General features: G+C 38.7%; 1 protein-coding gene across 10 annotated transcripts in view; it reads left to right on the top strand.

Annotated features, from left to right (window-relative positions):
* DTNA (dystrobrevin alpha) overlaps nt 1-13839 on the top strand; it is a 234632-nt gene that overhangs the window by 148231 nt on the left and 72562 nt on the right. The window lies entirely within an intron of this gene.

Below are 13839 nucleotides of genomic sequence, written 5' to 3'. Positions count from 1 at the left end.
CCTTTGTTCCTAAGGGGCTTCATCTGGAAGCTCTGCATCTCTATTCTGGACTCAAAGCAGTAAGTTTTGAGGAGTCTCACATAGCCTAATCCATACATGTTTTCTGTAGAGACTAAAGGACAATTTTTATGACCTTGCAGAAAATTGCTTTTCTGAGAAGATAAGCTGGGTTATTTTGCCCTGTGTGTTGTAGCATTGCATTCACAGAATCACAGAATCACTGAGGTTGGAAAAGACCTCTAAGATCATCAAGTCCAACCTTTGAACAATCACCACCACCTTGTTCTCTAGACCATGGCACTAAGTGCCATGTCCACTCATTCCTTGAACACCTCCAGGGATGGTGACTCCACCAACTCCCTGGGCAGCCCATCCTAATACTTAACAACCCTTTCAGTGAATAAATTCCTCCTGATATTTTGAACTCTTTCTCCATTGCATCTGCTGAGTTGGGAATTTTGCTGCACCTTTTTTGCCCTGTCCTGATTTTTATGCTGTTAATTGACTCATCCTCATTCCCTTCTCCAGTAACTTTTAAAAATCAGTATTTTTTCCCATGTTCATTTGTGTTCGGTTACATCAAAAGTCAAGTTTGTGTAACTCTAACAATATAGGTCAACTTGATAACATCCAGAATATTTAAAGAGAAGCTTTAGCTTAGCCATTACATCGTATTTTTACTGCACCTAATTTTATTTTCTCTAAGTCTTACTGGAAGATGTCATACAGCAAGTATCTGGTATGCTAGGACAAATTGTGAAAACAGAAGAAGTTGGCCATAAAAATAATTTCCTACTTTTATCCATTTGAAGAGATTGCACAATATAATGTCTTCAGTGGGTATTGTTATCAATACAGTTCTCGCTCTCTACACAATGAACATTCAGCTTCCTGGCATTAATGATTGTGATATACAATGGCTTTACAGAGTCTGTTTGCCTTGTTCTGAATCAAGGCACTCCTAGGCTGAATTCAGACTGAATTGTATCTATGATGTTGTTGACTGTAGAGCATTTCTAGCAGGATGTTTGGGGGCTGTCTTTGTCCCTTTACTGAGCAAAGTGTGGGCTAATTCCACCAGAAATTCTCTGTATGCACAGCCTTTGGTCCATGTGGATAGATAGATAGATAGATAGATAGATAGATAGATAGATAGATAGATAGACAGACAGACAGCTGGATAGATGTCTCCTTTCCTGACAGGAAGTAAATTGAAACTCTGCTGAACTCACTGACATCACTATGGGACAAAGGAAAGAATGAAACAGTCTCTTAACATGTATGGTTTGAGGAGGTTGAACTCAATTTCTGATAAATGAAGTCAACACTAGTATCATGTTACATCTCTTGTAAAGGTCCTGATCTACCCCAAGTTTAATTTTCCACATTTCATTCATCTGTACTTTGCCTTGAAACTTACTTTGTCTTGGAATTGCAGGATTGCATGTGCAAAGTATGAGATGACAGATAAGTGGCCGTGTACATCGAGACTCTTACTCCATCTATGGGCCCTGACAACATCATTAAAGAGCTTCTGTCACACACAGAAGAAAGGATAGATGTGCAAAACTTCACCTAAATCTTATTTATCTGTCATTTCACATTTTGCAGTCTTGTTTCCTTTTTCTCATTGTTGCTGATTGTCGAACTATGTTTCTATCAACTGGAGCTTTTCTCCTTTTCTTGGCCTATTCCTTATTTCCTCAAGAGGTATGAAGTTTTAGTGCATGAACATTTTCAGTGGAGGCACTGCAAGTTGCCTTCTGATATGGGAGTCCTTGTTACTGTAGCAGATCAGCTGAGAAGTGGAGCACCAACCCATTCTTGCAGAAGACATTGCTTTGAATATGAGTAATGTTAGGAGGGTAGATGTGGAAAGATTGTATGAACACAAAGCCAGAGTTCAGTCAAATATTCTTTTCAGTTTCTTTGAACAAGATATTGTCTATTCAAATGAAATTGATACCCAAAAATTGATATTCCAGATACCAGGTTCCATCTGTCCCAATTTAAAAGTTGGTTATAGCTCATATCCCTAAAGATTTGGGGGCAAATAAATCATGTTGCTTTCAAATGTAATATGTGGTTAAATACCTGTGAGACGTTGAATCTATGGCAGTAATTAGCAACTCTGTTAGCAATCTCAGCAAAAGGTTAGGTAAGATCAAAGTCTGAACTGACCTTATGACTTCAGGCATAAGATGCTTTTTCACAAAATCCTGCATGTCACATGAATGTCCTGCTTCATAGCAATGCTCTCACTCTGAACAGCTGAAGCTGATACTGGGATTCTGTCCCAGAAAGCCTCTGGATTGAACCAAACTTCAGAAGAGAGAAGCATGTGCTAACAGTCTTTAGTATGTTTCTTCTGCTCTGGGATTGAAAATCAGTCAGTTTACCCAAACCTTAAGTTCAGCTTAAGTATTTCTCTAATTATTTTTAATATATGAAAATGTTGTGGGTCAAATTCAGTCCATGTTACATAAGAAAATGTTTACATTAATAGAAAAGGGATCAGGTTAAGAATTTGTATATATGTAAAATACACATCTTTTATGTTCAAGAAAGTGCTCATTTTGTCTTTTATTAGTATTTCATAGTTTGTGTTGCTGTTTACAGTTTTTTCAACCCAAAGTGATTTCAAAATATTAATACAGAAGACATGGATCAAAGTCTTGAAAAACAGAAGTGCCAGTGAGGGTTTTTGTTTTCACACAGTTCTAAATGTGTAATAGGCACTCATTCTTTTTCATTGACCTTTGTGATATGACTTAAATGTTGATAATGTAATCTGAACTTGTTTTTTATAGCCATCAGGTAAGAAATTGTTGTAAAGAACTGTTAAATCACATAGTCTTATGTCATCACAAGCTACTTTTTAAAGAAAACAGTAGTTAATGTGGGACTGGGGATAGTACCCTATATCCTTAAACTAGTAACTAGCACTGCTTCAAAATTAATGAAAAATATAAATAAACCAATTGGTTAACATTTGCAATCACTCTGCACTTGCTTTTGGCTGGTATTGGTGTCAAAGCAATCTGAAGTCCTCTTGTGACAGGGGAAGTGTCTTGGAGGGATAGGAGGAGCTGGTAGCGGTTTTATCAGAGACAAAAAATGAAGTTATTTATGAAAGAAGGATTTAGTCTTAGTCACACTTGGTATTTGAAGAAACATACTTCTGGAGGAGGTTTTAGCACTGTAATAAGGCATACAACATGAAGACATATTGCCCTTTCCACCCCATGGGTTTGGCATTGTTTGCCTGTCACATGTGGTCCCCTGTGTAGGACATACACACTGCCAAACCACCACACAAATAGTTTTGATTCAACTCAATACAGAGACAAGGCCGTTTTCTGGAGACAGCAGTGGGCATGCACAGCCTTTGATTCGTGTTAGCTCGCCTTACACTGTGCCAGTAGAGTTAAAATGTTGGAGCAAATGTGTCTGCATTTACTAAAATATACCCAGTAGTGCCATCCTGTGGTCGGGACTGCGGCTGCCAGAAGGCTTGTGCCTGTTCTCTGAAAGCTGGTCTGTCTTGGGTTGTTACAAATCATCTGAGTTGTTCCGGCCTCTAAAATTATGTTTTCCTTCTTATATGTTCTGTCATTTTTTCACTTCTAGTTCAGTCTCCTAAGTAGGAGGGCAAAGATGTGGCTTTTTATTTTCTCTGGAAATGTTTTTTTTGAAGTCTCCGCAATTCAATTTCTCTATTCAGTTTCAGATTCACCAGATCTGTAGCAGAGAAAACTTTGAATATCAGCTCCAGACACAGTATCATGCAGCCTCAGAGATGTTTTTTACCACCTTTTGGAAGTGCAGAAGCTTTTCCTTAGTATTTGGTTTTCTGTGATACAGTACAGAGAGTTACATTTCATTAAAAAATTGAAATGCTGAATTTCAAGAATTGACAGAAGAATTCAAATGTAAGGCAAATTAACCAAAGAGAAATGAGAAAGCTGTTGTGTGTCATATGTATTTATTGACCAAGTCTCGTTGCCTCCTGTCCTCATAAGTTCTTTAGTTATTGAAAGCTGACATTTGCAAAACCCTTTCCAAGGAATTATTAAGTCAGATTATGGCCTGATCACACAATGCCTCAAATAAAGCCTTTCTTATTAAAGAAATTTTATAGTGGGATAGTAAGAATAATAGAGACACCTAAGCTAGGAATAACATTGTGTTTTGAGAGGAGGAATTTAGAAACTTTCTGCCTGTTGAATACATGCAGCAACAGGCCTGCTGTTTGCACATTGGTCTTTAATTCATAAATATGTTTAACTCTTAAAATAAAATTATGTATAATCAATGGATTTAAGCCATGTGGCTTCTTAGCAACAGTGCTTTTCTTTCCTGGTTGTCATAAAAAGAAGCTTGGAATTAGATTTTTTAAATTATTTCATTTTTTTGATGTCCTATTTCATTCATAATTTCAAATAAATTATTTCAAAGTACGTTTAAACAAAGGAGGCACTTTGCCAGCATCTGAGTGACAAGTAAATGTCAACAGTTTCCCAGCCCACTGTTCCCTTTTGCAGAATTGACTGTCATTAGTTCTGCTCTTGGGGAAGACTGATGGCTTCTTCTGCCACCCACAGAGAGCCCTTCAGGCTTAGGTTAAATATAGGTGAGACGAGATGGACAGGAATTGACATCAGAGGAAGAAGAAACTTTTATTGTAAACTAAATTAATGTCAAAGTGAAAAATATTACTGGAGACCTTTACGCACTCTTATACCTTGGTACCATATTAACAGTAAAAAGACAACATTGCAATGTATTATTAGCCTGTTGATTATTCCTCATTAGTAGTACTTGAGAAAGTACTGCAATGACCAGAATCTCAGAAAGTTTTAGAATAACTCATTTTAACTTCTGTGCAGAACACAGATGAAGGATAATAGGGTGCAAGCCCAGGTAAGCAGACATGAGAACCTTTAAAACTTTTTCTCAAAATTTTAATGCCTCCCTTGTACACATTGTGTCCCGCAGATTTCCAGACAGGTTTGGCACCAGACAGGAATGTCTTCTGTGCATTCAGTGTGCAGGTGGCCAGCACATGCACAGACAACTCGGTCCTGATGGCTCCTCACAGGAGTGGAGCTCCATCCTTCTAATCATCTTGGTGGCCAGATGTTTATACACACTTGTAAAGTGCCCCTGAGCCTTCAGTTCTGTAGGTTGGACAGTCCTGGCTCTCTCAGCCACTTTCCATATGACAGTTGCTCCAATCCCTTCATCATCTTTGCTGTCACCACTGCTGAGTAGAGTGGAAGAGTACCTCCCTCCTCCTGCTGGCAGTGCACTGCCCAGTGAAGCTCAGGACAATGTTGGCTGCCTTTGCATATTGCCAGTCAGCACCCAGCCTGTATTGGTGCATGGGGTTATTCCTTTCCACATTCAGGGCCTTGTATTTCCATTTGTTGCACTTCATGAAATTCCTGTTTACATATTTCTCTAGCCTGTTGAGGTCCTGCTGAATAGCAGCAAAACCCTCTACAGGCTCTCTTCCCAGTTATTTATCACCTGCGGACTTGCTGAGGGTATACTCTGTCCCATCATTCAGATTATTAATGTAGATGTTAAACAACTTTGGATTCAGTATCATGGCAGGGGGTATACCACCCAGTGACTGACTTCCAAATGGATTTGGTGCCACTGATCGCAAGATTTTCAGCTAGGTCAGACACTTTTCAGTCCACCTCACTGTCCCCTTACGCAGTCCACACTTAGCAGTTTGCCAAAGAGATTGTTAGGGGACACAGTATAGTGAGTCTTGCTAAAGTCAGAATAAAGAACATCCACTACTTTTCCTCGTCCCTTGAGCTAGTAATTTTGTTGGGGAAGGCAAAGAGCTTGGTCACACATGATTTCTCTGTCATAAATGCATGTTGACTGCTTCCGACAGTCTTCTTGACCTTAATACACTTTGAAATGGCTTCCAGGAGGATTCACTTCATCCCCTTTTCAGGGACTGAGGTGAGATTTTATTTCACTGAATACTTCTTAGTTTTCTTGGAAATGAGAATGACAGTGGCTTTCTCACAGCCCTCAGGAACCTTCCCCAGTTGCCACAACCTTTCAAAGACAATTGAGTAGTCTCATTGGCATCTACCAGCTTCCTCAGTACTTGTGAGAGCATTCACTATCAGGTCCTATGGACTTGATTATGCCAGTCTTTTTAAACATCCCCTGACTGATTCCTCCTTCACCAAGGCTATCTTCCTTGCTGCAGACTGTCCGACTTGTTGCAAGGGCCTTTATCCTGAAGATGACACCAGTAAGCCTTGCCAAATTCAATTTCAAATGTGCAGTCTTTGAAAAGACTTTGATTTCTTAGTGAAGAACTAAATTTTGCCTGTAGTTAGTTTTGGGAATCCAAATATCATCCTCTTACAACTTTTCATACCATTGTGTGCACATCTTTAAAAATTGAAGCATTTGGGGATCAGAATAACATGGCAATAAATGTTCTGAATATTTAATTTCATTTTTAAGCTTGCAGTATTTAGTCACCAATCACTGCATCTACAAAACTTCAACATTAAGTGGAATAGCAAGAAGATGCAATAAAATCGATCTTTACATTAGTACATTCAAATATGTGCTAACAAGCTAAAAGTTCACCAGTCTTGCTTTTGAAAAACAGTGCTGACCAGCCCAAGATCTGTTGATGGCCCACAGAGTGTTTGGAAGTGGCCCTGTGCATACCAAGGTTGTTGGATCGGCTGCCTAACAGGTGTCCAGCTGTGCTAGGAGTCACTGGGCTATATGAACAGTGCCTGACAACAGAGGTGGGCAAGGGAGGTAGATGAGAAGCCCAAGAAACATGGAAGCAGGAATAGCAACATACAGGACATTTCCAGGTACCAACTGAGCAAAGGTTCAGGTATTTGGGCCATGAGTAGCCTGAGTGTGCCAGACTTTGCAGTGTGATAGCTGTCACCAGATGTACTCAGCCAAAGAGTACCTCTTTAGCCCTGAGCAGAAGCACCACCCTGGTACATTTTCTTTTGCCTGTAATTTGACACCAGAAGGAGTAAAAGATTGCAAGCCAACCTAGCTGGCATGTTGAGCTGCATAGTGGTGGGATGTGCAGATAAAGCTTTAAGTGATCACACTATAGGTGACTGATTTGAGGGGCAGTTTGACCACAGACAGGTGTAGTTGAGGAAGAACATGCCTTGGGCAGTCCTCCATTTCCTGCCTGGCAGCAGGAGAGAGGGAGCCAAACAGAAAGAGTGAGTAACTTCTGAAGCTTCTTAGCAATGACGATGACAAATGGCGCCAATACCCTGATTTGTGATGCCTTCATAGATTCTAATCAAAAAAAAAAGGAATTGTCTAGCATACTTTATATTATTTTTAGGATTGTTAGACAAGGAAGCATAAATCTTTCCCTTTTAATGAAATCCACCTGAAATACTAGACATACAGTCAAGTGCCATTGATTTCAAATGACAGTACTAGTATGCTTCAATTTAAGCATGTCTGTAAGACCTTTGCTGGACTAAAATCTTCATGAAATGCCTACTATAGTTTTGGAAATAATTTACATTATTACTTCTTTAAAAGTTTTTCCTGTATTCCCCAAAAAAGGAAAATCTATCAAGGAGGAATACTGTCCTAACTTGGTCATGTTTAACCTAGATTTAGTTAGACCTACTGTATGTTAAGTAAATTTGAATTGATTATTAAAGCCCTAATTTAGATAGCTTCCCGAGTTTGATTAAATATAATCTTCTCTTCCATGTTCATTTAATAATAAATGGAGAGATAATGTTGTAGAGTTCATGGTTCAGGCAGAATACAAAAAATGAAGCAGAACAGACGAGGATTTTTGTATAAGTATATCCATTTAATGGTAAGAAAGCTTAAGCACACAAACTGGTTTTAATTTAGTTTTTTTACTACTTAGAAGATAAACTTCTACTACAGTTTTCATTTTTATGCTTGCTTAGGGCAACATAATTTCTTGACAACTGATGTTTAAAGTAATCTGCCTCCTTTGAGATTAGTGATATATCCAAGATTATCTATATCTCACAGCCTTTCTGTAATTTAAAATAAACTGCATGATGGAGAGAAAAAATCATTTTTCAGTGCATAAATTAATTTTAACTTCTATAAAAAAAGAATGTAGTCCATCTCTTCTCTCTCATTTTGACCATTAAGATATTATTATCTACCAAACAGAAAATCACTTATTGCGAATAAATTGAAGTTACTAGTTACAATAAATTAAAAATATATTGGTTTCCTGGTAATGAAGACATTAAAAATGTATGAAGAAAGGAGGAAGGATCAAGATCAGTAAAACTGACATATGTGTTTATAGTAAGCAACATAAGATTGTGCTAAATTCTGCTTTCTTTAGATGTGTTCAGGGTACATCTGTTCCAGAAATGAACCTGTTGACAGAATTGTAGGTCTGCACTGCAACTACTATTTGCTCATTTTCATCATCAAAATAGTAAAAGGTAGTAGAGAAAGATGTTCTGAACACAGAAGGCAGAACGACAGGATGTAAAACTGAAAGGCTATCTGAAAACTTTTTAGTTTCAGGAAAATACAGAAGTGCTTTCAAACTGAGCCAGACATCTTCATCCACCCTTACATCCTGCAGGGAGAGACCAATCAGTTCAGTCTCAATGAACTGGCAACAGGCAATCTCCAAATGTTGTTTTAACTGCTGAAGGAGTCCACTGAAGGAAATGTTTGTTATTTGGAGTGTATTTTCGTACATTAATGTGAATTCTCTTCATTTCAACCAGGGTCTCCTCCGAGCGTGTGTTTGTTGATAACAATTGCTGTGGCAATGGCAACCATCTGTGATGCTCCTTATCTGCCTCGTCCCACTTCTGTCCAGCTCCTGAACTTTATTTACATTCACTAATTTCAGTCTGTTACTGAACATGCTCAAATACGAAACCTTCCTAAACAGTGTTTAAATATTACTTAATGTCATAGAAGTTATCAGACAGTGCTCTCCATAGATGATCTAATAATGCAGACCTTTAGCTCAGCCGTGACTTCAGAAATCACTTCACAGAAAATCTAAAGGAAATTGTTAGCAATTACTTGTGGAAATTGTCTACATTTTTTCTGACATCAGGCAAATGAGTGAAATCTACACGTGTGTAGCTGTGCTGTTTACAGAGTGCAGGGCCTTTCTGGAGGCTCTGTGAAGAGTGGCTGGGCTGCATGGTTTTTGATTGCAGTATACCACACAGGTGCTAGACATGAGCAGCTTTTACTCCTACTGCCTATCTGCTGGCACTGAGGAAACAGCTGACAGATTCCTCTAGTTTTACAGATCCACTTCAGAAAGGGCATCTTTCTCATGCTGAAGCGTAATTCACTATTTAGAGGGAAATGTGGGCAAGGCAACAAAAGCAGCAACAGCAGTGAGAAGTTAAAAACAAACTTTTGGAGTTTTACTCTGTTGAGGGAATTGAAGGTACATTTCAGGAGAGAGAAAGCGCTCCTGGATGTGTATGCTGGTTTGTTATACTGCAAACTCTTCATCTTCTTAGCATCATAGTAATACGTAGAAATGAGATTTGGGGGTTTGATTGCACTATGTGTTGTGCAAACATGCTGTCTTCAGTGAGATTAAAACAGTCTCAGGGATGGATAAATGAATAAATGAGCATAGGAGGTATTAGGGAAAATGGGTAGAAGAGAAGATCAGGAATGTAAGCTTATGCAAAGTTTGCAAGGTTAACATTCTATTATTACTTTGAAAAGGATACACAGATATCACATTAGATTTAGGCATAAATTTCTATTAGTAGAAATGAGTGGAGCTTGCAGAGTCCTGTGTTTTACTCTGCCTTGTGCCAGTGTTTGATTGGTTGATCTGGCAGCAAAATATAATATGTAAGAATTTGTTTACTGTGTGAGTAAACTTGAAATAGAATTCGAGGTAGACAGTAGGGCACTGCACCCACATGTAATCTGCACAAGATCAAGCGATGCAGTAAAATGTAGTGATTGTGATAGCATCTGGTAGCTGTTCATACAGATTGAAGTATTTATTATTCACCTTTTATATAAATCTGAATTATTCTGTCATGTAGTAGTCAGACTAGAAAAGACATATTTTCTTAATGTTTAAAGAGGAAGGTGTTGGATTCATCTCAGTTGACTTTACCAGGTCTGAGGTTATATGTGTCACGTAAACTTGTTGCTTTAGACTTTGTCACTGAAGAAATATGGGCAGCTTCAAAGCACTGTTCATCCCACCTGTCTCCCAACGGATGCTTAAAGGTGCTTGAATAAAGGTCAGAGACTTCAGTTCTCTGTACAACAGTCTAATAAACTCCTTGTGATTTTGAGCCAGACATTTCATCAGATACTTTCAGAATTAGTAGTTCTTGTTAAACGCCTGGCTCATGTCCATCCTTCATTTCTTCCTCCAGGAAGTATTGCTTTCCAGCCTCTGTAGAGAGATTTGAAATTAATGAATAAAATGCAAAATAAAATAGTGCAGTAGGATTGTTGTTTATTCAGCTTCAAGTGGAACCAAAGTGTTTCTGGAAAAAAAACACCCCAAGTGAAATTATTTATAGTACAAATACACAGCAGTTCCTTGAGACTGATATTTTATGGTATGTAGGGGAGTGTTGCAGCCGTGTAATTTCCAATAAGTCATTTTCTTTTGCTCTACCTTTCTAGCATACTAATGAATATCAGGAGGGCTTATGAGGCTTTCAGGTTAGAACTAACACTAAAACCAGTAATTTTCTCTCAGATGTTTAGTGTACTGATGTTATTAGTCCCATGTCTGCTAGCCTCTGGACATTTTCCTTCCCAAGACCCTCATCAAAACTAACCCTGGATACGACTGAATAATGAAAAATATAATATCAGTGGGAAAACAAAACAATAAAAACCTCCACATTAAAATCTGACAGCTACATAGTATTAGTACTAGATCGTGTGAAAAATAAAGACACCAACCCCCATTTCGGCCTCATTCATTGTTGCCAGCTCTTTCACTCCATGTTCTCTTACTCAAGAGTTTTTCACTACCAAGGTATAGCAATTAAAGTTAAATTACTGCATGAAATTCTCACAGTTAGGGAGTCTAGATGTCTGGTTCATCCTCCCTGAACATCCTTTTATCAGTACTAGGAAAACCATTGCAGTTTCCAATGATTGCAGAAGTAAACATGTATGGTCAAAACAATTTCTCCACACTGATCAGATGCAGAGGCTGCTTGAAGGGTACTCCAGCAGCTCTGATGACATGATTTGTTACCCTTTAAATTCCCCTTTTCCACTCCCATGCTTTTTTCCACTACCCTGCTCTTGCACTCCCAGATAAACAGCCTGTCCCTGTTTATACTTTTCCCACTAGCTCTAATGTTGCCGATTTTACATCCCTATTCAGTGTTTATGGTAAGGTTACCCTAGTTATTTCTGCCTTGGTCAGCACGGCTAATACCCCTGTTTATGCTGTTTCTCGGATTGCTCTCTTGATAGTGTAGCCTCAAGTCAAGGAGAGCCATCTGCGTATGGTGTTTCTCCTTGTTTTGGTACTTGTTATGCCTGGTAATTTCTCACATTGTTATCTTGTTAGTGTGGCTATAGTTCAGGTTTCACAGAATCAAAGAATTATTAAGTTGGAAGGGACCTCTGGAGATCATCCAGTCCAACTCCCTACAAAGGTAGGGTCACCTAGAGCAAACATATCGAGGTGGGTTTGGAATGTTTCCAGAGAGGATTCTGGAGATGTCTCCACTCCTTGCCTGGGTTTGACAGTTTACACACATACCCCTGCACCCAGAAGCCAGCCTGGTGGATTTGTTGGTGGAAGCACCTTCTCATTCCTCTGCTTGGTCTGAATTACCCGAAACAGCCCTCATGACCAGTGACAGCTAGACTTCGAGGGAAACATCACACTTCACCTTCTGCTTTCTGCCTGCCCTTCCCTCTTGATAAGGCCATAAAATAGATGCACGTGATCCAGCTTCTTGCTTCATCTTCTCGCATGTTGCTCTGTATTTCTTGTATTTTCCTTTGGCTGCCTTAAAGTGGTGGAATGCTCATTAACCCTCCCTTCTGGACCAGATGATGGCCTGCTTTCTGGAGACTTCCTCCATTCTCTCTCTTGTCTGACCTCTGAACCATGTGGAGGAGCTCTCAGAAAGGGTCAGTTATTATATGCAGACTGTCTTCCTGGAGATCATTCATCTCCCATTTATCCACATTACCTCTGTGGCAACTTGACAGTGGAAATTGATTAAGTGGGAATGAGAATGACTGCATTAAAAGGATCCAAAACCTATGCCAGATTTTTTATGGGGAAGTTGCTCTTCCTCCAGCTATAAAGCAAAAAGGAAGAGTTCAGAGAGGTTGTATACTCCGCCCACCCAGATTAATTCAGGATGAACTCTGAAGGCAGCCTGTCAGCATACAAGATTGCCTCTAAAAGTTTCCTTTTAATACAAAGATAAAATAAATATTTAGGTGTCACAGTGGAATTCCATCTTTCAGGTTTCACACTCATTTGCTAGGGAACAGTAAGAAGAAGTGCAAAAAAGCCTTGTCTAGTCCTTAAAGTAGATGCTGCTGCTGTTAACACTCATCTATATGGTGTATCTTCCACATGCACTGGCAGGGTGTAAGATGTTATTTTTTACCAAGGCAAAAGAAGGGAAACCCAATCATAGGGCAAAATTCTAGACGAAGTAAAATGTCTGTATCTGATTTCATTATCTACTATCAGCTTGCATTTCCCTGCCATCAGACCATCATATCACATTGCAGTCTGAGACAGCACCTGCAAGCCAATCAAGTGAAAATATAATGAGAAGGATTAGACTTAAATTTCTCTATCCACAAAAAAGTGGATCTCTTTCCACATACACATAGTTCTTCATGCATCATAAGGACATATCTCTGGTTTCTCTGGTGAAAAAAAAAGAGAATTTGCACCCTGTACCTCATGATGTGTTTCTTATTGGCACTTCAGTACGACAGCAGGTAATACTTAGGATTAAAAAAAAGGGATGAATGTTTGAGTTCAGGTTTGACCCAAATCTGATTTTTGAATGACTGTAGGGTTTTTCATTTTTGGCAAGGTTCATCTCTGCGGCAAGCCAGTCATACTGCCACAATAACATTGGTATGCAAACAAGGTTTCTATTTGGGTAAAATACAAAGGGTGAATACAAATTGCCCTTTAAGCTGTCCTTGTAGGTAAAAACAGCTCCCATCAGGTTCAACTTGAGACTTTATCAAAGAGGGAGATTTAACAAATAATTTGGCAAATATATTTGGAAGACACAAAATGCTACTCTGGGATCACTTCATTACATGCTTTTTGTTTAAATGTAGCTTGTCTACCCTGACTCAATTACCATTCTGTTTCTCTAAAATGTTATCCTTTCCATACTAATTTCTGAAAAGAATTTTCAAAATATCAGTATGTGATAAGCACTTAGTATTCCTGGGATCTTCTGAAAAGCCCATCTGCTGTGCAAGTGAATATCTAAGAGTATTTTCTGAATGGGGATTCATAAAGGCATGATTCAGAAAAACGGTTAGCGTATGTTTACCTTCCAGTGATTTCTGTGTAATATAGACTTTTGTTTGAATACTTTATACAATGAGGAATGATTTCCTGAACTGAGGTTATACTCATTACAACTAGTAATATCAATATATTGTTTGCTTATTAACAGATTTGAATTTTATTTGCTCTTTCCTCCACCAAATTCAATTCTCAGTGATGGGAAATATATTAATATGTTTAATTATTCATGAAGCATGTTGTGCATGGTTGTGTTACTCCCCACCCTTTGGGAGGAGGTGATTTTTTTT

Source organism: Pithys albifrons, chromosome 4 (genome assembly GCF_047495875.1).
Source record: "Pithys albifrons albifrons isolate INPA30051 chromosome 4, PitAlb_v1, whole genome shotgun sequence".
Taxonomy (NCBI): Eukaryota; Metazoa; Chordata; class Aves; order Passeriformes; family Thamnophilidae; genus Pithys; species Pithys albifrons.
The sequence above is the reverse complement of the archived record's forward strand: the minus strand, read 5'-3'. Positions and strand labels throughout refer to the sequence as shown.